This window comes from Panthera leo, chromosome A1, assembly GCF_018350215.1.
Source record: "Panthera leo isolate Ple1 chromosome A1, P.leo_Ple1_pat1.1, whole genome shotgun sequence".
Taxonomy (NCBI): Eukaryota; Metazoa; Chordata; class Mammalia; order Carnivora; family Felidae; genus Panthera; species Panthera leo.
In genome coordinates, this window is record NC_056679.1 from 45713967 (window position 1) to 45738445 (window position 24479).

Consider the following 24479-nt stretch of genomic DNA (forward strand, 5'->3'; position numbering starts at 1 on the left):
AACACTACTTTCTTGATTTATTTTTTTTCTTTTCTTCTTAATCTTCCCTTCAAGATTAAACTCATCAGCACTTGACAAAAACTGCAAATAACAGCCAGATGCAGGAGTTGGTTTTATCTTTTTATGCAAGTATGTGGTGCTAATTAGTGCAAATTGATTAAACTTTAATTGCCTGATCCATGGCTAATTAATATTTATAAGATGAATGAGCAGGAAAACCAGACATTTATTAAAACACTTTAATGATTTTTCATATGTTTTGACAAAGCAAAGCAAATAGATGTTATGAGTATGGATGTGCTAGACTAAGGGACTGTATCTGTTGCCTCCTACCTGTGAATGCCCTGAAAATGTACATTAACTTTTAAACACATAGGTTGTAAACTTATTTTTCTTTAGGTGTTTTTCAAATTATTTTCAAAGGTTGTTATTAGGTCAGCTCATCATATATGGCATCAAGTATTACAGTGATAAATATTACTAACCCATGTAAATTTTTATATTTTACTCTTAGTACATATTATGTAATAAAAATCCCCTAATGCAGTATAAAAATGTAGGCAATGAAATATATGTCAGTATTTCTGAGTTTTTAAAATTTTAATAATTTGCAAAAATAATTAGATATCAACTAGGAATATTGATTATTTGAATTTTTCAAATTAGATAGACCTGGCATGTTTCTACTTAATCATCCTGATGGCTAATGTCAAAATCCAGGATTTATTCCTAGCTTTGAAAACCTAATTTTACACAGCAATATTAACATATTAAATGTATATTATTTCAAAGTAGGATATAAATACTTATTTCTAAAATATTTTATTTCTATGTAGGACTCCTAAAAGAGCTTATATAATAATTTATAACAATAGAGGCTTATTCTACAGCCTAGATATTTTGGTTGTTATTTTGATAATATTTTGCAACTAATTCACACAACTCATGTTTTTAGTGAAAAGCTTTTTCCAAAGAAAAATATTTTGAAAAACTGATACAATTCTATATGTTCATTTACTATATCCTACATTTAAATTCTATGTTTAATTCTCTAGCACACCAAACCAGACAATAGTTCACATTTTCTTGCATATATATCTCTACACATTAAATAATTCTTATGAACTCAAATGTTTGGTAAAATGATATTTACTGTAGTCTTAGCAAAAACGATTCAATGATTTTCTAAGTTAAATAGTTTTAAAATACCAAGTATTTTTATATGTCATATCAATGACATAATTGTTACTTATTTTAAAATTAAGGTGTAATCAATTGTAATCTAAAAGTTAGCCCCCTCCTTGTTTTTAGTTCCCCTATCCTAAAGTATTGCAGATTGTTTTAAAGTTATATTCCCAATTATGATGGTATTTTGATGTATTAACTTGGCAAGTCTACATTACACAGTTCCTCACTTAAATTCTGTTCTAAGTGTTGCTGTGAAGGTATTTTGTGGATGTGGTTAAAGGTGATAATCAGCTGATTAGCAATAAATTATACTCATAATTGCAAAGGAGATTGTCATGTAATCTGGGTGGACCTTATGCAATCAGTTGAGTAGCTTAAAGAACAGAGTTTAGTCTTGCAGGCTGAAGAAATTCCAGCAACTTCAAGTCCTATCTGAGAATTCTAACCAGCCTTTCTTTCTTTTTTATATCCAAAAATTTCCAAAGTTACTTAATTTTTCCCCTATGTTCATCTGCTTCATTTAGTAAATTCCACATATGAGTGAAATAATGTGGTATTTGTCTTTCTCTGACTGACTTATTTCATGGAGCATAATATTCTCTAGCTCCACCCATGTTATTGCAAATAGCAAGATTTCATTCTTCTTTTCTGGCTGAGTAGTATTCCACTGGATATATACATACCACCTCTTCTTTTTCATTCATCGGTCGAGGGACATTTGGGCTCTTTCTGGATTTTGGCTATTGTTGATAATTCTGCTATATGTATCGGGGTGCATGTGTTCCTTTGAATCAGTATTTGTGTGTAATGTGGGTAAACATCTAGTAGTGCAATTGCTGGCCTGTAGGGTAGTTCTATATTTAACTTTCTGAAGAACATTCATACTGTTTTCCGGAGTGGCATTCCCACCAACAGTGTAAGAGAGTTCCCCTTTCTCTGCATCTTCGCCAACATCTGTTGTTTTCCTGTTGTTAATTTTAGCCATTCTGACAGGTGTGAGGTGATAATTTCATTGCAGGTTTTGTATTTCCCTGATGATGAGTGTTGTTGAGCTTGTCTTAGTGTGTCTGTGGGCCATATGGATGTCTTCTTTGGAAAAATGTCTATTCATATCTTCTGCTCATTTCTTCACTGAATTATTTGTATTTTGGGTGTTGAATTTGATAGGTTCTTTATAGATTTTGGATACAAACCCTTTACCAGATAAGTCAATTTCTGAACTTCTCCCATCCTTCCATTCCAAAGGTTGTCTTTTAGTTTTGTTGATTGTTTTCTTTACTGTGCAGAAACCTTGTATTTTGTTGAAGTCCCAATAGTTCATTCGCACTTTCATTTCCCTTGCCTCCAGAGATGTATCTAGTAAGAAGTTGTTATGGTTGATGTCCATCAAGATGGAAAATACTGAAGATCAGGCAACTTTATAGGAAAAAGGTAAGTTTGCTTCTGAAAATTTTAAATTTGACCTGCCTAGAGATTTTTAGCCTGATATTTCTTAAAATTTTTTTTAATGATTATTTATTTTTGAGAGAGAGACAGATACAGAGACAGAGAGGACAGAAAGACAGACAGCAGGAGCAGGGGCGGGGCAGAGAAACAGAGAGACACAGAATCCGAAGCAGGCTCCAGGCTCTGACCTGTCAGCACAGAGTCTGATGCTGCGCTTGAACTCACGAGGCGTGAGATCATGACCAGAGCCGAAGTTGGACTCTCGACCAAGTGATCCACCCAGGTGACCCTCAACCAGATATTTCTAAAATAAAGTTCAGGAGCTCAAAAATAAGAGTTGTATTGGCACATAAACTTGAGGAACATAATGTTACAGATGGTAGCTTAAGATATGGCCATGACTATGATTCCCGTGGGGTAAGTATGTGTTAGGAAAATAAACAGACAGAAGAATTCAAGATACCAGACCAGGTAAGACAATTCTTTTTTATCTGTTCAATAATTCTTCTACTACTTAGCTAATGAATTCACTCCTTTATTTATTCAAACTAATATTTAACATCTAACACATGCTAAGCTATGTGCTACACACCAAGTATAAGAGAGGAAAAATTTGCACATTTGATGCACTCATGGAAATTTTTCCTACATACATGAAAAAAAATCAACCTCTGAATGAAGAAAATAGAAATTTTTTATTTGTGAGTATTGTGAAAGCAGAATATTACTGTGGCCAGTTTTGAAAAACATTAACTTTATAGGACTAACTTTCATTTCCTACTCTAAGAAGTCGCCTTTTACAAAAGGGTTTAACTTCCCTCCTTATGCGATAACAGAAAACAATTTACACACACACACACACACACACACACACACACACACACACACACACTCTGATCCTCAAAGATCGTCTTCATTAAAGACACTAAACCTGTAGCCTAGACTCAAAACTTTTTTTAAGTTTATTTATTTATTTTGAGAGACAGAGAGAACAGCCATGAGCAGGGGAGGGAGAGAGAGAGAGAGAGAGAGAGAAAGAAAGAAAGAAAGAAAGAAAGAAAGAAAGAAAGAAAGAAAGAAAGAAAGAAAGAAAGAAAGAAAGAAAAACCCAAGAAGGTCCAAGCTGTCAGCACATGGAGCTGACCCAGGACTCAATCTCATGAAGCATGAAATCATGACCTGAGCTGATATCAAAAGTTGGACGTTTAACTGACTGAATCACCCAGGCACCCCTCAGAACTTTTCATAACCAGTAATAACAAGATTTCTATCTATGGTAGGTTGTTATATTAATGGCTTCCAGTGTATTGTATGTAGATTTCACCCACATTGATTCTGGGCTTGGGCACGTAACTTGCTTTGATCAATGAGGTATTACAGTTGTGATACAATCAGAGACCTGACAAGTACTTGTGTAGTGGGCCTTGTGTCCTCGTCTTCCTGCTGGGAACTCTTCTGTCATAGTTAATAAAAAGGGGGGGGGGGTGCTATGTCAGAAAATGAAAGAGAATGTATAGAAGCATATCCAAGGGATCTTCTCCAAGCTAGCAGAGGCCCAATGGATCATGAGCTGACCTGTTGGTGACCCACAGGATCATGAGCAAATAAGTCATCATTGCTTCAAGCTGCTAAGTTAGTATTTTACACTGGAGCAGATCAGACCACATACGGTGTGACAAAAACAACATGCAATGCACACAAGAGGATTCCTTTGCTAGTTAACCAATATTTTGGGGGTGTTTCTTGTCTTGAGGGGTGCTAGGAAATAGCAGTTGAAAATGATTTCAAAACTACTAGAAGAATTCAGGTTATTTCCCTGATCAATCGTTAGGGATATTGACATTAGAAGCTTTTATCCCAGGAGTCAGTTATGACTTCTTGCTTTTCAGAGATTTAGGCTAGCTTTTTTTTTTCTTTTTTTTTAATGTTTATTTATTTTTGAGACAGAGAGAGACAGAGCATGAACGGGGGAGGGCCAGAGAGAGAGGGAGACACAGAATCCGAAGCAGGCTCCAGGCTCTGAGCTGTCAGCACAGAGCCCAACGCGGGGCTCAAACTCACAGACCGCGAGATCATGACCTGAGCCAAAGTTGGACACTTAACCGACTGAGCCACCCAGGTGCCCCTAGGCTAGCTTTGATAAACTTCAAGTTTAAAGTCTGGGCGAATCCAGAGTCAATAATACCAATTTGAAAATTGCATGCAGTTTGTACTTTCGGTGTGCTCCTTGAGATCTCCTCATTGTCCATATGTGCCACTTTAGCTTGCCTCCATCTAGATGCAAAATCCAGTCCTTTTCTTTTTTATCTGCACAAAGTCCAATATTCCAATAATTTTCTGGTTTTAATATATTTAATAAATATCTAGTGATAATGGGTAAGGATTATACTTAAAGGAATAAAATCTTTATTTTATCAAGAATCAAGTCAGTTCCACCGCCTCATTGCATGTTTCCCCTCTTTTTCCCATTCTTTCTCTCTTTCTTTCTGGCAAGTGACAAACACCTCTCTTACTCTAATCCCCAAGGATCTCTCTTTCAATTGCCAAACACTTATAATCCTTTTATAAATATATTATCTTTATACAAGAAATCCAGTGACAGTTATTATTATGAACATTTTCTCTTATTTCATAAGCCCAGAAGCTAGCTTGAAACTCTCCTTGCCACCTCAAACTAAAAATAGCTTTAGCTAGAGAAAGTTATCTAGCAAAGGAAAATAAATACAGAGACTTAGGCTGGGGTAAAGGCATGAATCCCAGGGGCCAGAGTCATAGATGCTAAAAGAAAAAAAAAATGGAAAAAAAGAGCAATCTGTGTTTATCACCCTCCTAGATATGAGCTACTTAAATGTATGAATATGGGTCTGCACTAGATAAAAATAAAATAGAATTCTGTCAACTCAGAAGCCTTTTTTGGCTCTATTCTTCTGGTTCATTTGTAGAAATCCCTAATCCTTCTATGTGTTTTTATTGGGACAATCAAGGCAAACAACATAGGGATGAATAATCCAGACTAGGCCAATCAGAGATTTCCCTGAGATAAGATATCCAGGCTGAGCTGACCAGATCTCCCTGTAACACTTCTCTAAAGCTAGCAAGTAAGATTGTCTCTTAATTTTAGAATATGAACCTACATCTGTAGCCTTGGGCTCTGGAGCCATCATTCACATTCCATGGAGATACTTAACTTTGGCAAGGAAGAATGAAGCCAGCATGCACAAAGGAGAAATAAGGAAAAAACTGAAATTTACGACAGTGATAGATAAGGCATGTGTGTGTTGGGGCAGCAGGGGGATCATTATTTGCATATCTGGACTTCCCAAGTATGTGATCCAATGAAATGTGTCTTTTGCAAAGATTAGAATGAGTCTGGTTCTATAACGTACTAACAAAGGAGTACTGACTCTTTTAGCCATAAACAGTTCATTTTAATGAACTGAATCACAGAAAGAGTCTCTGGGCAAGGAAAAATAAATACAAAATGTATTCCTTCTGAGTGCAGTACCTAAGAAGTGGATTCCAAGTATATACGGAGCATTCCAATCCTAGAAGACATGACCTGATGACTTATGTAACACTAGTAGTTTGTAAATTCATATACACCTCAAGCCCGAATTTGCGTACCTTGGTGTTGCTTCCAATTCACACAGTATCAGGTAGGTTCACCTTCAATTAGAATTACAGTTTTCCATCAGGTTTTCTAGGAACAAATTTAGGAAACGAAGCTGTGACATCAGGCTTGGGTTAATTCATATTTGAATGAAAAGTAAGAGCAATAACTTTGATAGTTTTAGAAATCAGTATGTCTCTCTATTGATCCCTATCTGCAACTCATTTTTTCTTATTTTATAACACCTTATTTTCCTGTATCGACTGTCGACATTTACAGAAATAGCCATGTGAAATAGTCAGCATTTGCCGCACCAACAAACAACCCCAATTTTTCAGTGGCTTATGACAGCTAACATTTGTTTCTTGCTCATGTCACACTAGAACTGTGCTTTTTAGGAGGCTGGATCACTGCTGTTGTATTTGGCGGGGATCCACCAAGCTTGACTGGACTTGGCTGGATGTGGCTGTACTCTCCTGAGCTCTCTGGTCTTGGTTTGGCTTCATGTCTGGTCACGTTCCATTAGCCAAGACAATTCAGATGACCAAGCCCAATGGCAGTGAGTTAGCATTCTGTGCCTAGAGGTAAGGCACTGCAAAGTTCCATGGCAAAGAGTGTGAGTTCACTTCCAAAGAGGAAGAGAAACAATTGGAACAATAATCTAATTAATGACATAACTTGAAAGTTGTCAGGAACTGACATTTTGCATCCACTTTTACAGACCTAAGGGATATCAAGAGTTGGCAACTAGAGTTCTAAACACATTTTTGATACATATGGATAGAAAGAGCAAATGAATAGGGAGGTACCAAGGAAATATGAAATAACCATCTCATTTCAACTGGAATATGACCCCATGTTCTCCAAGGGTCCAGGATATTCCAGATTAGTCACTGAGAGGAAATCTTTAACTGTATTAATTTACCCATGTTTATAATCCTACACATGCTTATAATCTGTCTTTCCCCTTACACTCTTCAGTGTCTTAAACAAATCACTCTGCTCCCCTGCTATTCACTTAACACAACTGTCAAGTTCAGTACAGCAGTGAATTGTAAGCATAGTAAAATAAACATTTAGGAAAGCAGACATTTTAAAGTAGACAAGTTGCCCTCTGTGGAATCAGAACAGCCATTTTTGTTTTACTCAATTTTTTTAAGTGTGTTAAAATTATTTGGAAAGAACATCAAGAATATTTCAAAATTTTCACTTTTGAAAAAAAGCAAAAGTTCCTTTTAGGGATTTGAATAATTTTGAGCCTTATACAAACAGTATTACTCACTAAATTTTCTTTTCTTCTTCTAAACTCAGATTTACTTTTAAGTACCTGTAGGAAATGTCAAAATAGTCTTCAAGTTCACTCAGATGAAACATGCAAATAAAGCCTTCCTTTTCTCTCCTGATCTTATATCCCAGCCCTACTTTATTCTTCTCTTTTCCATCATTGACTCCGACTTCAATGGAGAAGTTCATGGAGGATCAAACAATCCAGCTGTTGTTTTCAACTTTTGCTATTTTAATGTTTATTTTCCAAATCGTTCCCTATTTTTCTACTAAAAATATACTGCCAAATCATTATTTTTTTTGGAGCAACTCTAATGCTTTCTGTTGCTAGATATCTGATCCAAATCCAATATTTTTCTTGGCAGTTGGTGAACATAATAATAAGAGATTTTTTTCTTTCTACACTTAGAACTGGAGAAAAAAGACACAATTCAAAATTAAAACAAATTTGAATATTGAGGTAAATTCTCATCTTAACAGGAAAGCACAAACATTGCTCAAAGAGAGAACATGCTCAATGGAATTTCTATGCTCTTAATGTGTATTTGCCCTTAGTTTTCTAATTCTTAATGCATATTTTTGAATATATATTGTGAGTATAACATAGGTAATGATATGCTTTCTATAGCTTTTTTCCTTTAAAACAAAAAGTTGAGAAGAGATAATGATGAAAAGCAAAAGAAAATTTTTTGTTCCATTCTGCCATTTCAATCCTTAAACCCATTCTTAATGACTTCTAGTTTTATTGTTTTTCATGATTTTCATCATAATATTATACAATATTCTTATCTATTTATTAATTGATTTATCAACTTTATATCATATTTATGGCTTAAACAAGGGAAGATTTAGATCACTTAAACTATCCTCACCATCTTCTTCTAATTTCTAATAGAACTATTATTTTTTTTTATTTTTCTGAAATGTTGACTTTTTAAGACTTAAAAAAATATTTTTGTTCCTTCCAAAATAAAATCTCTTATCTCACTCAAGTTAAATATCTTCAGGATGGTTATAATCCTACCTGTCCTTCAATCTTTTCTTTCTTCTTCATTTTCCAACTCCTATTCACTAGCCATTTACATCTACATTTTCAAGACTGGTATTTTCAATTTATTTTTTATCCATAATCAACTATCAAGCTTTGTTTATAACAGTATGCCTAAAAAGGAAACATAAGATAATCTTATTTTTAAAGACTCTACTAGTTTCATTTTCAATGAACATGCCAATATACTGACATTCAACACTTGGGCATTTTTTCAGTTGAAGTATCTCTGCATTTAAAGCAACAGCTCTCATTGTTAACTACTAAAAACTCAAGAAGATAGGAAATATAGGACAATACTTTTGTCTGTAATTTTATTTTGAGATTAACTATATTGTCATTTCTTCATCACTGTTTTGTTATTGTTGTTGTTGTTGTTGTCATTTTAAGTAGGCTCCTTGGTGAGTGTGGAGCCCAATGTGGGGCCTGAACTCAGGACACTGAGATCAAGACCTGAGCTGAGATCAAGGGCCAGGCACTCAACCAATGAGTCACCCAGGTGCCCCTTGTCACTGTTTTAAACATAAAGCTACTTCACCTGAAAATTTTAGATGAAGTTGTTATTTTGGAGCCCAGTACTCATTAGCTGCTTTAAATCACAACCCCCGAAAATTAATGAATAGTTTTAGAGAATAACCTCCAAAACAAGCCAATAAAACATAAAGCCCTATTGCAAAATTAAGTTAGTTGAAATTGATAGAAAAAAAATTATCATATTTTCTACATGAATTTGGTGATTAATGTTTATGACAGATAATCTGACATTCCAAAAGGTAGTTTTCTGCCAAATTGGAAAGTTATATTTGACTCAAATATATATTCAAAGTTATATTTGATAACCCCAAATATAAATTGATTCTCCATATCAAAATACATTTCTGATAAGGAACACAAATATATAAGTAAAATATTAGAGAAAGAAATAATGTTTAGATTAACATATGAATTTTAGGCATTTATTTAGAACAGGAGAAGAAACAAATCTCTAAAGAAATTAAAAAGCAAAGATTTATTATTGGAAGTAAATGTTAAATAGTTATTTTAGCCACAAGTATGTATGATATGCAAGTAGTAATAAGACTCTTAAACCAGAGATTGATATTCAATCATTTGTTCCTTCAACAAATATTCACCCCAAAGATAAATAGTACTAATCTCTGTCCTCATGTACTTTATACTTAGTGAAGCAAGACAAATAACTATGAAATAATTAAGTAAAATATATAATATGTCAGATGGTGTGAAGCTTACAAAGGAAATAGAAAGCAAGGAAATGGTAGAGAGATTTGGAGAAAGGGGTTCACTTTGAATAAGGTAGTCAGAGAAGGTATTCATTGGGAAGAGACACTTGAAAAAAGCCCTTCATGAAATTAGACAGTGAATTAAGGCAGGTAAGGGAACTGCAATCAAGACAGAAGGAACAGCCAGTCTAAAGGCACTAAAGTAGACGCATGTCAAACCTGCTTAAAGAAAGACAAGATTGGGGTAGCTGGAATAAAACAAGGAGAATGGTCAAATGCATGTTGTGTCAGCTTGGGTCTTTCTCTCATTATTTCCCCAATATTTCTCACCATATTAATGTGGGCTATGCACAGTATAATCAAGAGCAATCTGAAAGTGCTGTAACAATTTGATTTTTACTCTAAACAAGATGAAAATTTTTTGGTAGTTTTGAGCAAAGCAGCAACCTGGTCTGCCTTGCATATTAAAGGTTTTGTTCTGGAAGCTCTACAGAGGATAGGTAACAGAGGGCAGGAGATAAACAGTGACACCAATTAGAACATCACTGCAGTAGTCAAGTTGAGAGATGTTGATAACTTGCATCAGAGGAGCAGTATTCAAGGTTGTGATAAATGGTTGGATTCTGTATATATTTTAAAGGGTGAGAACATAATTTACGGATAGATTAAATATGGGGTGAAAAGGAAAACCCAAGGATGACTAGATTCATTGGTGCAGGCAACTTTAAGAATGGAGTTACCATTTCTTTAGATGTGGCATTTGTGGACAAGACCTCTTTCCCCTAATCTGGAAAGACAGATCAGGTGTTATATTTTGGTTGTGTTTAATATGGAGATATCTTCTAACAAAATGCATACCAAAAGCATGTAAGAAATTAGATACATAATTCTAGAGTTCAGAGAAGTAGTGTAGGCTGGGAACATCAGTGTATGGAGAATACTTAAGACTGTGGGACATAATGAGGTCACCAAGGAAATACATCTAAATAAAGGAAAGGAAAGCTCTGAGTCATGATATAAGTTCAAGGTCAGAGAAGAGTGGTTTGTAAAGAAGAATGAATGAGGACTATGCTATATCTGGGAAGCCATAGGGGTGAAAAATGTATTAATGTTATCAACAATAGCCGAACTATGGAAAGAGTGCAAATGTCTATTGACTGATGAATGGGTAAAGAAGGTATGGTGTGTATATATATATATATATATATATATATATATATACACAAACAGAATGTCAAATAGAATGAAATCTGACCATCTGTAATGCTGTTGGATGGAACTAGCATGTATTATGCTAAGCAAAATAAGTCAACCACAGAAAGACAAATATGATTTCACTCATACGTGGAATTTAAGAAACAAAACAGATGAACATATGGGAACGGGGGAAATGAGAGAAGAGAGGGAAACAAACCACAGGAGACTCTTAATAATAAAGAACAAACTGAAGGTTGATGGAGGGAGGTGGGTGGGAGATGGGCTAGTTGAATGTTGAGTATTAAGGATGGCACTTGTTGTGTTGAGTTCTGGGTGTTGTACATAAGTGATGAACCACTGAATTCTACTCCTGGAACCAATATTGCACTGTATGTTAAGTAAAATTTAAATTAAAAAAACAATGTATTAATGAAGAAGGAATCAACTCCCAAACACGGTTTGACTGATGGTCACTGATATAAATTTGACCACTGGGTTTAGCACCACCTTTGGTTACCAAGACAAGAGTATTTTCAGTTGAGTAGTTGAGACAAAAACTTGCTTGGAATGGGTTTAAAAAGAAAATAAGACAAAGATTAGTTTGGGAAATTATAAACAATTTTTTGAGGACCTTTGTTATAAAGAAGATCAGAGAAATAAGATAGTAGCTGGGGGTAAGTGCAGGGTCAGGCTTTTGGTTTGGAGTTTAATTCTCTTTGGGAATTATCCAATAAAAAGGGAAAATGTACAATGACTCAGGATAGAGTTGAGAAGATTACTGGAGATATGTGCCCAGAAAAGTCAGAAGAGTGTGGAATTTGCTGCATCAGAGATACCTTCATGTGAAGAATACTATCAAACACACAGATGAAGAGTAACAGAGGGGTGCCTGGATGGCTCAGTCAGTTAAGCGTCTGAGAATTTTGATTTTCTGCTCAGGTCACGATCTCACAGTCCTGAGATAGAGCCCTCTGTAGGGCTCTGCGCCAGGCATTGAGCCTGCTTAAGATTCTCTCTTCCTCTCTCTTTCTGTCTCTCTCTCTCTCTCCCTCTCGCTCTCTCGCTCGCTCTTCCTCTCTCTTGCTCTCTCTCTCTCTCTCTCTGTTCAAGCAACAGAGCTTAACCTATGAAGGATCCAGAGCTCATCAGAGAATTGGGTGACTCTTCAGTTACCCAACATGGTTTAGGTTACTCCTTTACAGTACAGAGCGAGCATATAACAAAACCTCCTTTTTTATGTAACTTCTAGTTGAACTTCTTGTGGTCAGGTTAATATACTAAGAGATAGGTATATAATTAATGCAAGATGCTAGTGTGGTCCTCTTAACTGATCCTCTTTTAAGTTTATAAAACTCTATTTGAAAATGAATCTTTAAAAACTATTTTGTGTAGTTAAACATATCTCATGAAATACAATAAAAGGTTATAACCTGTGGCACTGTGAAAGTCATTATAGTGACATACTATGCCACGCTGTTATCATGAAGAGCAAGGAGCCTCCCATTCACTGATGGTCCACATTGTTGGGACACTGGACAGGGAAATGAGTTTCGCACAAGCAAATCAGAGACAAATATTCCAAAGTGTGCATGTATGTGCACAGACATGTGCACTTATGCTATTGCATATATTAACATGCAGAAGGCAAAAGATTTTTCTCCCTGCCTTTTCTGTCTGTCATCTATAGTGAGGAGACATTCTAAAGATTGGAGCTTTCACAGAATTGCCAGACGAATGAGGAAAATTTCATATTCCTTCCTTGTCATTGACTGAATGGAGGTTTCTCTCAGAATCAGGCAAATAGAGATTCTCTCTCTATGTGTGTGAATGAATTTGAATGCACACAGACATCAGACAAATTTCCTGAAATTGTAGAAGTTAGGGAGAGAATGCTGAGCAGTTTTTGGAATATAATCATTGCCTACATTAGGAAGTTTCCAGGAAAATTTTCTTACTAAATTACTTTAAGAACAAAAATCTAGCATGACAATTTAAGCAGGAGGACCTTGAGTTATTGGCAAAACAAGCCAGTGATGCTTTAATTACACAATTCGCCTTTCTTCTTTTTCTGTTAATTCTCAGTTAAGCTCAGTATCTCCATTAAACACTTGTGGAGCTTTTATCTTGTGTCACACTCTGGAAATAGGTGAAAAGAGGAGATTGCTGTCCTTAAGTCATCTACATTTCAGTAAGGCAAGCGTGTAAGTAGACTCACACTGGGGGACGACTAGCAAAGTTGGGCAAAGTAGATGCTTAGAGTCAAGAGGAAACAGAAAAATAAGAAGTGTGATCTCTGAAACACTCACGATCCAAATGAAGATGCAAGTCTTACTTTGAGAAATGCCCCCCCAATCTTTTCCACTCCCCACTCCCCCAAAAAGCAAGCCAGTGGCGTAGTCAGGTGTTACTGCAGAGAACACTGCATCAATATCAGGCAGGGCCGGATGGCAGCAGGTGACAGTGTTTTTCCATTTCTCCCATGGATACCAGCCAAAGCTCCCGCAGTGGCTCTCCAAGGTGTTTCAGGTCTGGTGTCGATTCAACTCTGACCTCACCTCCTCTTCCGCCTCTTTCACTCTGCTCTCGCCACACTGGCTTCTTCCTGCGAGGTGTACCAAACAAGTTCCTTGGGTAGAGCCCTTGGCAATCTGCTCCTTCCTTCTGGAAGGCTCTTGTCTCACATTATCTAGATGACTCCCTTTCTCATCTGCTCCAAGATTTTGCTCAAACACCTTCTCAAAAAGTCTTTTCTGACTAGCCTTCTTTAAATTGCAGTCTCTCCCCTACCACACTCTGAAACATCCTTACTCTGCTTGATTTACATTTTAACCTACTACATCATCTTTAATCTCTAAATGATTTAACCTACTGTGTTACTTTCTAAATTATGCTTGAACTTTACATGTTTACTCTCATTAGACTGTAAGCTCCGCAAGAATAGGGATTTCTGTTTTGCTTATATATTGGCGGTACGCCAAGCGCATAGAACAGTGCCAAGCATATAACAGGACACAATATATATATATTTTTAATAAACACTCTAAAAACATTTCTTCTGCCCTCTGATGTTAGTTGGTGAGAAACTCGAGTTGCTCTTACGCATGTGACCAATGTTGTCATGAGGTGTTATTGTTTTCATCATGGTACATTTAAAGGTGTTGTAAACCATACAATACCCAGTAGGGTATTAGTAGGTTTAGCAATACCTAAACCTTAGCATACTGCTACGGAAAATATGTTTTTAATAGTGGTAACTAATGGTTACTCTGTTACAACAGTCAGTACAAAAGTACATTTAATATATTTACTATAAATATTTTCTCTCCCTGCATTAATTCATATCTGGTTGTAGGGAAGAGAAGTCAGGCAGGAGCCACAGTATAATTCATACATTGAGCAGAGTTTTGAGTACCAAGTAGGTGCCAAGCACTGTTTCGATGTAAGGAATAGAGTAGTGAGTAAAAAATACCTGTAAAGATCATGTTATCATGGCATTTACATTCTGGGGGTTCTGTGTTCTTTTGTGCTCTCGATTATTATAAAAGAGACTGTCGTGCCAATATTCAAGGACAGATCTGAGATCATGCATTTGGACAGCTATGTAAAAGACAATGCAGAGCAAAAGTACAAGGGGTGTGAGTAATAAGCAATATGGTGTTTAGTAAAAATTAAACAATGTTTTGAGCTCAGGATTTCCTTCCATACCTGCTATTCACATCAATACTAATCTCAGAACAGGACTTGAGCCTATAAGACAAAGGAAAGTAGAGACACCTGCTGGAGTGACAGGGTGAGGAAACAGGAAGGAGACGATGACAAAGACTGGCATTTCATCTAAGGTCACAGAGAGAAAACAATCAGCAATGTGAATAGACAAGAAAGTTCTGACTGCTAATCAAGCGCTTGAATAATTGGATATTTCTAGTCCTTTTATTATAAGATATAAAAGGGTAATAAAGAACAATTTAGTATTTGGAGTATTTAATTCAAAATTAGTAAGTGCTAATTGAAAATCCATTATTTTTAGCTACTAATAATTAATGCAATTATAAAGCGAGTTCAATCTCCATTACAACATATTTTTAAGGTAAAATACACTGGAAAGATATTTTCCTCTTTCAAGAGATTAAATCTCTTATATATTAGAAAACAAATATTCGGGCTCCAAGAATCCCCATCATTTTGGATAGGTTGAATTTATTTATTTTCCAGGAGATGTAACAATTAGATAAGTCTATGAGGAATGGAGGAGGAGGCCCCTGAGGTCATGGTGGATGTGTTTTCTCAGTTTGCCCATGCTGTGCTAAAAAGCTGTTGTCTAAGGCAAAGGCAGCAGAAGAAAATGCATTACAAAAAAAAAAGAAAAAGAAAAAAAAAAGAGGGCTCCTGTGAATTTATGAGAAGTGCATCACAAAGACAAATATTTCAGCCATGCAATTCCATTCGGCCTTTTCAGCTGTGTGTCCATAGCAAGTCAACGGCTAAATTGAAAAATCAATTCCAATTTAAATTATTGGAATAAAGAACACCAGGAGTCAGAGATAAAATGGCTTTGTTCTCTGAGATCCTTTTTAATTGGAAAGTTATTTCTTCAGGGTATTCTAATGGTTCTGAGGGAAGATTGCAAAATAAAGTTGATCGGCTGGGGGAAGGTTAATAGCTAATGTGCTTTCCTCCTGCTCAGCAGCCTCCTGTCTTTATGACATCCCCCATCATATCTGGAAGGACTGAAGGTTCTAAATCATCTGATACATGCAAGGACTGTATTTTCTCTTAGTCTTTCAAAAATCATCCTGAGGCTTGAACCTTGGCAGAGTGTTATTGCTTTTTCTAGCCTTTCCAACTGGACTCACTTTTGCTAACAAATGTCACAGGACACATTTCTTCTTTCTTTTCCTTCTCTCATTCTTTCTTTCTTCTTTTTTAAAGTTTCCTGGTGTGGCTGTTTCTCTGACACTCAAGTGGTAATTAATGGGAATAAAAGATACCTGAAGAGGATACTAGCAAAAGCTGTTTCTTAATGATGGAAAAAGGAAGAAAAACTTTGCTGGCCTGTATTAAACAGAGGAAAAAAATATATAGACTTAGTAGATGGAACAAAGGTACAAAGATAGGACAAAGGAAAAAATGTAGAATTTATGGAAAATGTTAATAAATATTATGAAAAAGCTAATGTTGATTATAGTGAGAAACCAAAAGTCATGTTTAGAAAGCTTCAGCCAAAAGTTCTAAAACTAAAGTTTAATTAAACATATAATAACCTTTGCTCTGCCTGTAGAAAATTGTTTGGGGCAGCTGTTGATTAAAAACCTTAAATGAGCATTTAATTTGAAATTAATAAAACAGTTATGGTATGTGTTAGGAAAAGTTACTGAGGTTTGCTTAGTATATTTAATTACTATAAAAGAGATAAATCTCGTTGCCATGTAATGAACTCAGAAGTGCAGATACAGTAAATATGTACTTACGTTCTTGTTATTAATGCATTAAATTTGTAAGAATATTTAGGAATTTAATTAGCATTTAATAAGATAGCTATAGCAAATTACACTAGTTAGACGTTAAATGTAAATTAATATTTTTAGTATCTAATTGATATTAACTAATTAATTACTGTTTATTACATGGTGGCTAGATTTATCTTTTATGGAGTTATTAAATCTCAATTAAAATGCTCTTTTAAGAGGGCACATTCAATTAAAAATAATATTCTCTAAGAATTTCATAACTTCCTTCTCCTCAGCACTTGGGGTACATAACTGCATCAAATCAAATAACCAAGGTGGTTTAGAAAGAAACCCAACTGGGATTATGCCTGAGTTGTTCAAGCAATTCCAGACCTGTCCCAAGTAAAGACTTATTTATTGAAAGTCATATTTTTTCCTATTAAAGTTATAAGCATATCTAGGCTTAGAAAGATCCCGACTCAAAACTCTCTCTCCACAGTTGATGATACTTGGTTCAGGAATTACTCTTTGAGAAAGGTGACTATGGGCTATTAAAATAAAAAATGCTATTTATTATTTGTTATTTCTCCCCTGGTGTGACTTAATATTTCAGATACAACATGGCAATTAATTGAGACCAAATTTTGCTAGAGGGAGGTTTAGTAAGATCATGAATTCACTAAGGGGACAATAATTAAATGTATTAGACTGCAAGAGAAAGAAAATGAAAGAGAAGGAAATATACAAGTTGAAATTTCATTTTTCCATTGAGGTCTCTGTCACTCCAGTCAATTCCTAAAATGTAGCCTGTGCTTAATAATAAATATCGTCTGAGTTTAATGTATTAAATCTGCCACATTGGACACCAAATACTTCCTATAGCTACTTTACAGTTATTCTGAAATCTAATCTGAGACCGTAGAGAGTGGAGGTTAACCATCTCCACAATGGAGTAGACTTGCCTCATTTCAAGCCCTGACTACCTCCTTCAAGGTATGTCTCCTTTAAAAAGTCGTATTACCATTACTATATATTGCAATTTTGTGCCTTAGTGTCTTCCATAATTACAGATGACAATGCCCATCTGAGGATTATCCTGAGTTAATAAATGTTAATTAAGTTAATAAATGTAAGACATTTTAGAACAACACCTAGCACCTAGCAAGAACTCAACAAATGCTTATTGCTTTTATAGTCTCCAATGTTAAAGTAATAGTGTGTGTTGTCTACATTTTAGAGCTGGGGAAGATACATGATGTCCTGGTACACTGAAAGCAATTGGAAAACAAATTAGCTTATTTTTATTTAGTTTTATCTCCTTAGATAATTAATCTTAGTCATTGTAAATATTTATCGTTACCCACGAGTCATTTTTTGGCAAAGCTATAAGTATTATGTGATTTTAATCTTTTTTTATGAATCAATCCTTGAAAATCCTTTGCCAATTTTGTTCCCACAATTTTCAAGCGTAATGAAGATATTAAATAAAACCTATCTTACATTGATTCTTGCTTCACTCTACTAGATATCTAGCATCTCAGCTCAATAAATAGCCATTCATCATTATTTATTTATTTATTTTTTAGTCAGTCTTAGGTCTTGTGGCAATAATCTTACCTAAACTAAATGAAATTAATTTCAGTTAATATTGCCTAAAATAATTTCTGAAACACAAGTATTCCACTGCTTATAATGCTATATCATGTTTATCTCTAGTATGTGAAATTAGTTGATAAAATTTGTATTAAAAAATACTTGGTTTACATTATAATTTGATGTTTTATAGACATATATAAAGTATATGTGTACACACTCAATTTCTGTTGATAATTTTCTGAAATAATGAGCTTAAATGAGAAGAAACAGATTCTCATACTAGCCACCTTACACATACCATTTACATTATTTTAGCTTACTTTTACTGTTTTGTAAGAAAGGCTTTAATGCTACACTCTTAAAAAGAAAAAAAAAAACCTTCCAAATCTATTATGCTTTTAAATTCTACTCAATGAAACAACAAAATTCTTCTCTATTACTTGTGTTTGCTTTGCATTTTTCTTTTGCTTGGCACTTCATAGAGTTTTTTTTTTTCCACTTGAAATAAGTCAAAAGGAATAAACTTTTAATGTAAAGCCATTAGCCAAAAATTTAAATTAAATGGATGATGCTCTCTTCTGTGAGCAATAGCAATGAAGATATTAATATACTCGTGTTTAAAATAACAAAAAGCAGTGAAAACAAAGGATGGAAAAGACAAGTCCATGGAAGTGTGGTCTCTTGTTTCTTAGATTCTTCCTCAGTCTCAGCTGATTCAACCTTGGTCTTTAGATGTGTGAAACTAAGCTCTGTGGCAGGAAAGAACTAAAGGCGAAATGACAGGGCATTTGACAGATGCGCAGAAAAAATGATTTACTCAAGAGGAAAAAGAATAAAGATGAGAAGGGGGAAAAAAGCAAACATTTGATCAGAGAAGTTACTAGAGGGAAAAAAGAGGCGGGAAAATGGATACAGGATTACAAGAGTGCTTTGGATGTTGAGATGTGGGTTTGAAATTGACTGAAAGTCACAAGGGGAGGAAATTGATTTTCATCACTAATATTTTGAATGGATCAAACCAGAGTTTGACAGAAGAAAAACAGAACCAAAAACAATGAGCTTGTTGCTTTAAAAAGCACCTAAAATGTCTGCAGGGAGCAGGGTTTGGTCGACAAGGAGAAACTGAAGTCACCAGTAATGACAAAAATGTCTGAAAGGGGACAAAATTGAATATCTAACTTAACATGGCTTCTTGACTACAAGGTGTTACTCTCATAGAACAGGAAGTAAACAGCCGTTCTTGTTTATTCAGCTCATAGGATAGACTGTCAATTTATTATTGGATGCATTCCTCAAGTCTGTTCATTCTGCTCTTGCCTTTTGTAGGTACCCATTCCCCTATTTCTATCCGTGTTCTATCCCTTACGTTTAATACGTGATATTGTTATAACTGCTTCAACCTCAAATTCTGCCAGTCTTCTAGATCTTCACCTTAGCTCTGCTGATTCAGTGCCCGTCCAATGATATTCTCCAATTTTTACCCAATTCTTGGACTCCTTTCATGATAGCACATCCAAAGGAGATATAAAAACACTTTCATTCTGCCCTGATTGGCCAGCCACAAAAAGACTTCTGTATGCCATATGACACCAGAGGTGACAGAATTAGAGGAGGACAATGCTGGAGTAAAGCAATCCATGACACTATTCAATAAATACCTATCACAGGGTAACACACAATATCATTTTCATAACTGAAGATTAAGCTCTGAGAGGGCTATCAGAAATATATTTCATGAGGAGCTGCAGAATGCCCTTTCAAAGGTACCCGAAAACAACCACTGCCTCACTGCTTTCCCAGTGCCACCTACATGTCACAGATCGGTGTCTTCTACCAGTTCTGCATGACTAGAATGGAACATTCACTTTAGGGCCCATATCAACCCTTGGTGAAGATGCACCTTTTCTCTAGGCCCCATTCTCAGAACACGGACATAATTCTGGCTGATGGGAGAGCCGTCATCTAAGCCATCAAAGATCATGAGTCTATTAAACAGATTTTTAAATCTAAGAAAATGCCAGTATCTGCTTTATATTTGAATGGACTTTCTAGTTGCTTACTCCGCGATTTCAACCAGGGTCCAAGGGATTCCAGAGGGACAGTATTACCCAGTGCAATGTGAAGTTGACGAGTATAGTCCAGAAAAATACACTATGGGAGTTGGATACAGCACCAGTTGCACATACCACAAAACTATGGGGGACAGATGAACATGACATATGGATAACATATCAGAGCTGCACCTTAGATACTGGGTTTGCTGTGAGGGTTGAGGGTAGGTACAAGATATCTGACGGTCAGGACTGAGCCCTATATCTAATAGTAGACCAACCGGGAACAGCAGGGCATGTGGGGAATGAATTTAAAGCTGCTAAAACTCTGCACTTCATACATTATGTCTTTCTAAGCATTTGGAGACACTGGGGAAAAGTATTCCCCTACCTCAAACCTTAGCACCCATGACAGTGTGAATAGATCATTCTCTAAAAGAAGACAATATAGAAAACCACTTTCCTTCTCAGAGAGATGCTAGCAGAATATAGAAAATGAGAAATCAGGTAAGGGAAGTTTAACTTGAAATGTAAGTTATGCCTTAAATACCTATTTACATAATTTAAGGGAAGATTATATTTGCACCCAATCCACCTACTTTATAACTCTTCAATGACCCAATGGTTGTGCAACTTGTCACTGTAAAAAGGCACTGGAAAACGAAGAATGTGGAGGATGAAATCTAGGTAGTATTTGCATCCCCAAGATTTGAAGCTTAGCCTGAGAACAATATACAGAGCATGGTGAAGAGCAGTGGTTCTGTTTCCTTGGGTGTTCCCTCTATTCTAAATTCTCATGCACTACTAATTATAGAACACATATTTGAATTGAGAATACTTGAGACAGAGGAAGAAAACAGTTTATTTATTTATTTTGAGAGAGAGAGACAGAGACAGAGAGAGGAAGAGCAATGGAGGGGGGAGAGAGAAAGGAAAAGAGAGAGAATCCCAAGCAGGTTCTTCAGTGCCAGCAGGGAGCTGGACACAGGGCTCAATCCCAGGAACTGTGTGATGATGACCCGGGCCACCCAAGCACCCAGGACAAAGGAAGAAAATAGAAAAGGGGTTTCTCTGAATTTTGTGCACAATAACGTACACTTCTACCCCAACATTTATGCAACTATTCATCTTATTGGACTGATCAATTTTTCTTGGAAACCAAGTCTCCAAGTAAACTTCAGTTGTGAGATACTGAGTAACACAAAGCGTCACATTGACTCTAACTAGGATAGTTATAAAATACAAAAATGCTTTCTATTGGGGTGCCCGCCCCACACCCTACTTCCCTTGTGACAACCACTAGTTTGTTCTCTGTATTTAAGGATCTGTTTTTTTTTATTTGCCTCTTTTTTCTTAGGTATGATTATCTTTAATAATTTATATGTCAAAACTCTGCTAGGTCATTTCATCTTTTAATCCTTTCTAAAAAATGTAATGATAAATCTTTATTTAATATCTTCTTTATGATTTTTTTCTATACTTGACACATACATGCAATTTACCCATTAATATTAGTGAAATAATAATTTATGTGCATTCATTGATAGAATAAAATTCTTTGTATCATATTTTCAAATACAGGGTTATCACTTCTGGGGATATATTTGATCAGAGCAGAAAAGCAGTCTGATCAGTAACAGTTTGATTGATAATACATTGCAATTCATAATTGATATAATCTTAGATCTGTCAGCTCAACAAAAGGTCACTGAGAAATTTGATGGGGGCTAGAGCTTGGGATAAGTTGGAAATGATATTGCATCATGTAAAGAAGGAAGATACTGACACAAATCTACTAATTCATATTAAATTAAAAATATCTTGGAAAGCATAGTAATTAACAGCAAGTTCCTAGAACTTGACATTCTACACAAATGTCACTCCCCGGGGTATGACACAGGAATTAGAGTGTCCTTTCACTGTCAGACTGATATATACCACTGAAAGAGTGCTGGAGAAAAAGTCAGATCTTGGTGACATTTGGGATTTAAATAGTAGATTATCACATTTATTTCTGTTTCTGTCTTAGGAAAATAATTCTAAATCTTATGCTCTTCTGTATATTCCTTTGCATTAAAAAGAAATAAAGTGTTGGAGAACAGCTGAAAGTGTTTTTACAAAGCTCCCTGGGAAATGAGGGGGAGTTAAAGTCGTATTTTTATCCTATTTGATCACAATATTTCATCCTCCGGGAAGGAAAAAAATTTCCCCCTGAAATACCAACATTGTCCCAATAAGCCTCCAACCTCTTTCCATTCTAAAACTACGTCCACTTGTATATAGAGAGACAGAGCATCAATCACCAGCTAGCCCCAGCAGTCACATCAAAAACCAGCCTAAAAGATGAAGTCTGGATCTGTTACAACTGGCTGTTAATACCTAAATTCCTAATGAGCATGATCAATGTTTATTATTCTCAATCCTCTTTCTCTCACACATACACTATTAGTGAAGAACTCTTGACCACACACACACACACACACACACACACACACACATAAATAAAACACCCCCACACCCGTGTGTTTGAAACAAACATGTAGATAGGGAAACCATTGTTCTAAGATATTACATACACAAAATTTATTGTGCCTCACACACATATTTATACTGCTCACTGCCAAAACAAAGACTTCCCTATCTTAACTAAATTACAGTCCTTCATCCCATAATCCTTTGTGTATCTGTTTCTTTGACCCAAGCTCTCCACACGTGCTTCCCTCTTGCACACTCCTGCTATATTTCCTGAACTCTGGGTCCATGTTCTTCATACTCTTCCCCACTTTAAACTCTTCTCTGCACACTGTCATGTGTTAGCAAATAAAACTGGCTTCACCATATGCTCCTTACATGAAACTTTTCTTTGCATTTTGTCTGAAAGTGGCATTAATGTCATTTTTTTCCTATTCATTGTCCCAGACCACTAAGTCGCCGTCAGTTTTGTGAAAATTCCTACTACTCTGAACTTTATTAGGCTCTTTCACAGTATCCCTTTTTTTGCTGTTATCATATAGGGGCCATGTTATTCACATATAATCCATTGGAGATAATTGTAATTGTTTTCTCTTACCCTCCATACCATCATGAAGGTCTTTCAGGGCCATAGTAAACAAACAGCCATCTGTCTGATCTCTCAGCTCCTTGCTTTCGTTGTCTCTAGGGACTTTACTTCCACTCCACCTGTTCACTGCTAAGGATTTATTCACCACTACAACTCATCAATACAGTCTATGTTCTCTTTACACTACCAATCCTTATCCCTTTCCCTCACTCAATCTCTCTTTAATTGAGAAGCTAGCAGAAGGAAATTTTCCCCTTTTTACCGCCAATAATCTACAAAGCCACCTTCAGTCACACTAATTTTCTATACCTTCCATATTCTTCCCCCCAATGTAAAGAACTATCCTTCTTCCTAACAAAGGTGAGACCTTTCATATTTGTTCTGGATGCCAGAACTTCCTATCTCTTGAAGGTACTGTGTTATCTCTTCACTCTTCTATATTTTCAACTTCTCAGTTTTTATGGATCCTTCCCACTAGCATTTATACATCATCTTGTATATCCCACATAAAGCTCTTACCACTGCTCTACCTCTTTTAGAAGTCCAACCGGTTGTTGACTATATACACTGCCTTCTCTTCTTCATCTCCCATGAATTCTTCAATAAGCTTTTATCTTGATTTTATTACCAACATTTCATTGAAACTGTTATGGCTGAAGTTCCTATAGATTTTTTTTTTATGCTATGATCACTGAACAACATTTTTTATATCTAATTTTACATGACTACTCAGGAATATTCTATAGAGTTAATTCCTACTCTTTCTTGAAAATACTCTTTTCCTGACTTCCATGGTACATGATTCTTCTAATTTACCATTTGTCCTACCTTTGTCAGTCTCTTTCATTATTCATTTTCCTTTGCCAATTCTCTTAGAATTACTCGGGTTTGATCTCATGACTCTCTTCCTTCTTAGGATTAATAATATCCCAAGTGAGTTCTTTACTTTCCACATTTGGACGTTATCTATGTACCAGTGGTTCTACATATTATTTCCAGGCTAACTTTGGTTTTTGAACTTTGGACTCATACACATAGTGGACTACTTGGAATATTTTCTCATGCATCTCAGTTGATCATAAATAAAACTGAATTACTAACCTTCCACTTGAAATTTGTTGCCTCTGTGTGTTTATTTTTAATAATCTCAGAAAATGGCATTGTCATGTAATGTGTCGTAGCAAAAACCATGAGACAATTGAAACAACACTCTTTCTTCCCGATTCCACGTACCAAACCCTGTCAGTTCTACATTCAAAATGCTTTGCAACTCATCCCCTTTTTTCCGTTTCCTTTGCTACCACTTTGGG

At 35.6% G+C, this 24479-nt stretch overlaps 1 long non-coding RNA gene across 1 annotated transcript in view; it reads right to left on the minus strand.

The window, feature by feature from the left end:
- LOC122199254 overlaps positions 1–24479 on the minus strand; it is a 211844-nt gene that overhangs the window by 15666 nt on the left and 171699 nt on the right. Inside the window, exon 3 of the long non-coding RNA XR_006193443.1 lies at positions 6259–6334. This is a non-coding gene — a long non-coding RNA (uncharacterized LOC122199254). The remainder of the gene's footprint in view (positions 1–6258; positions 6335–24479) is intronic.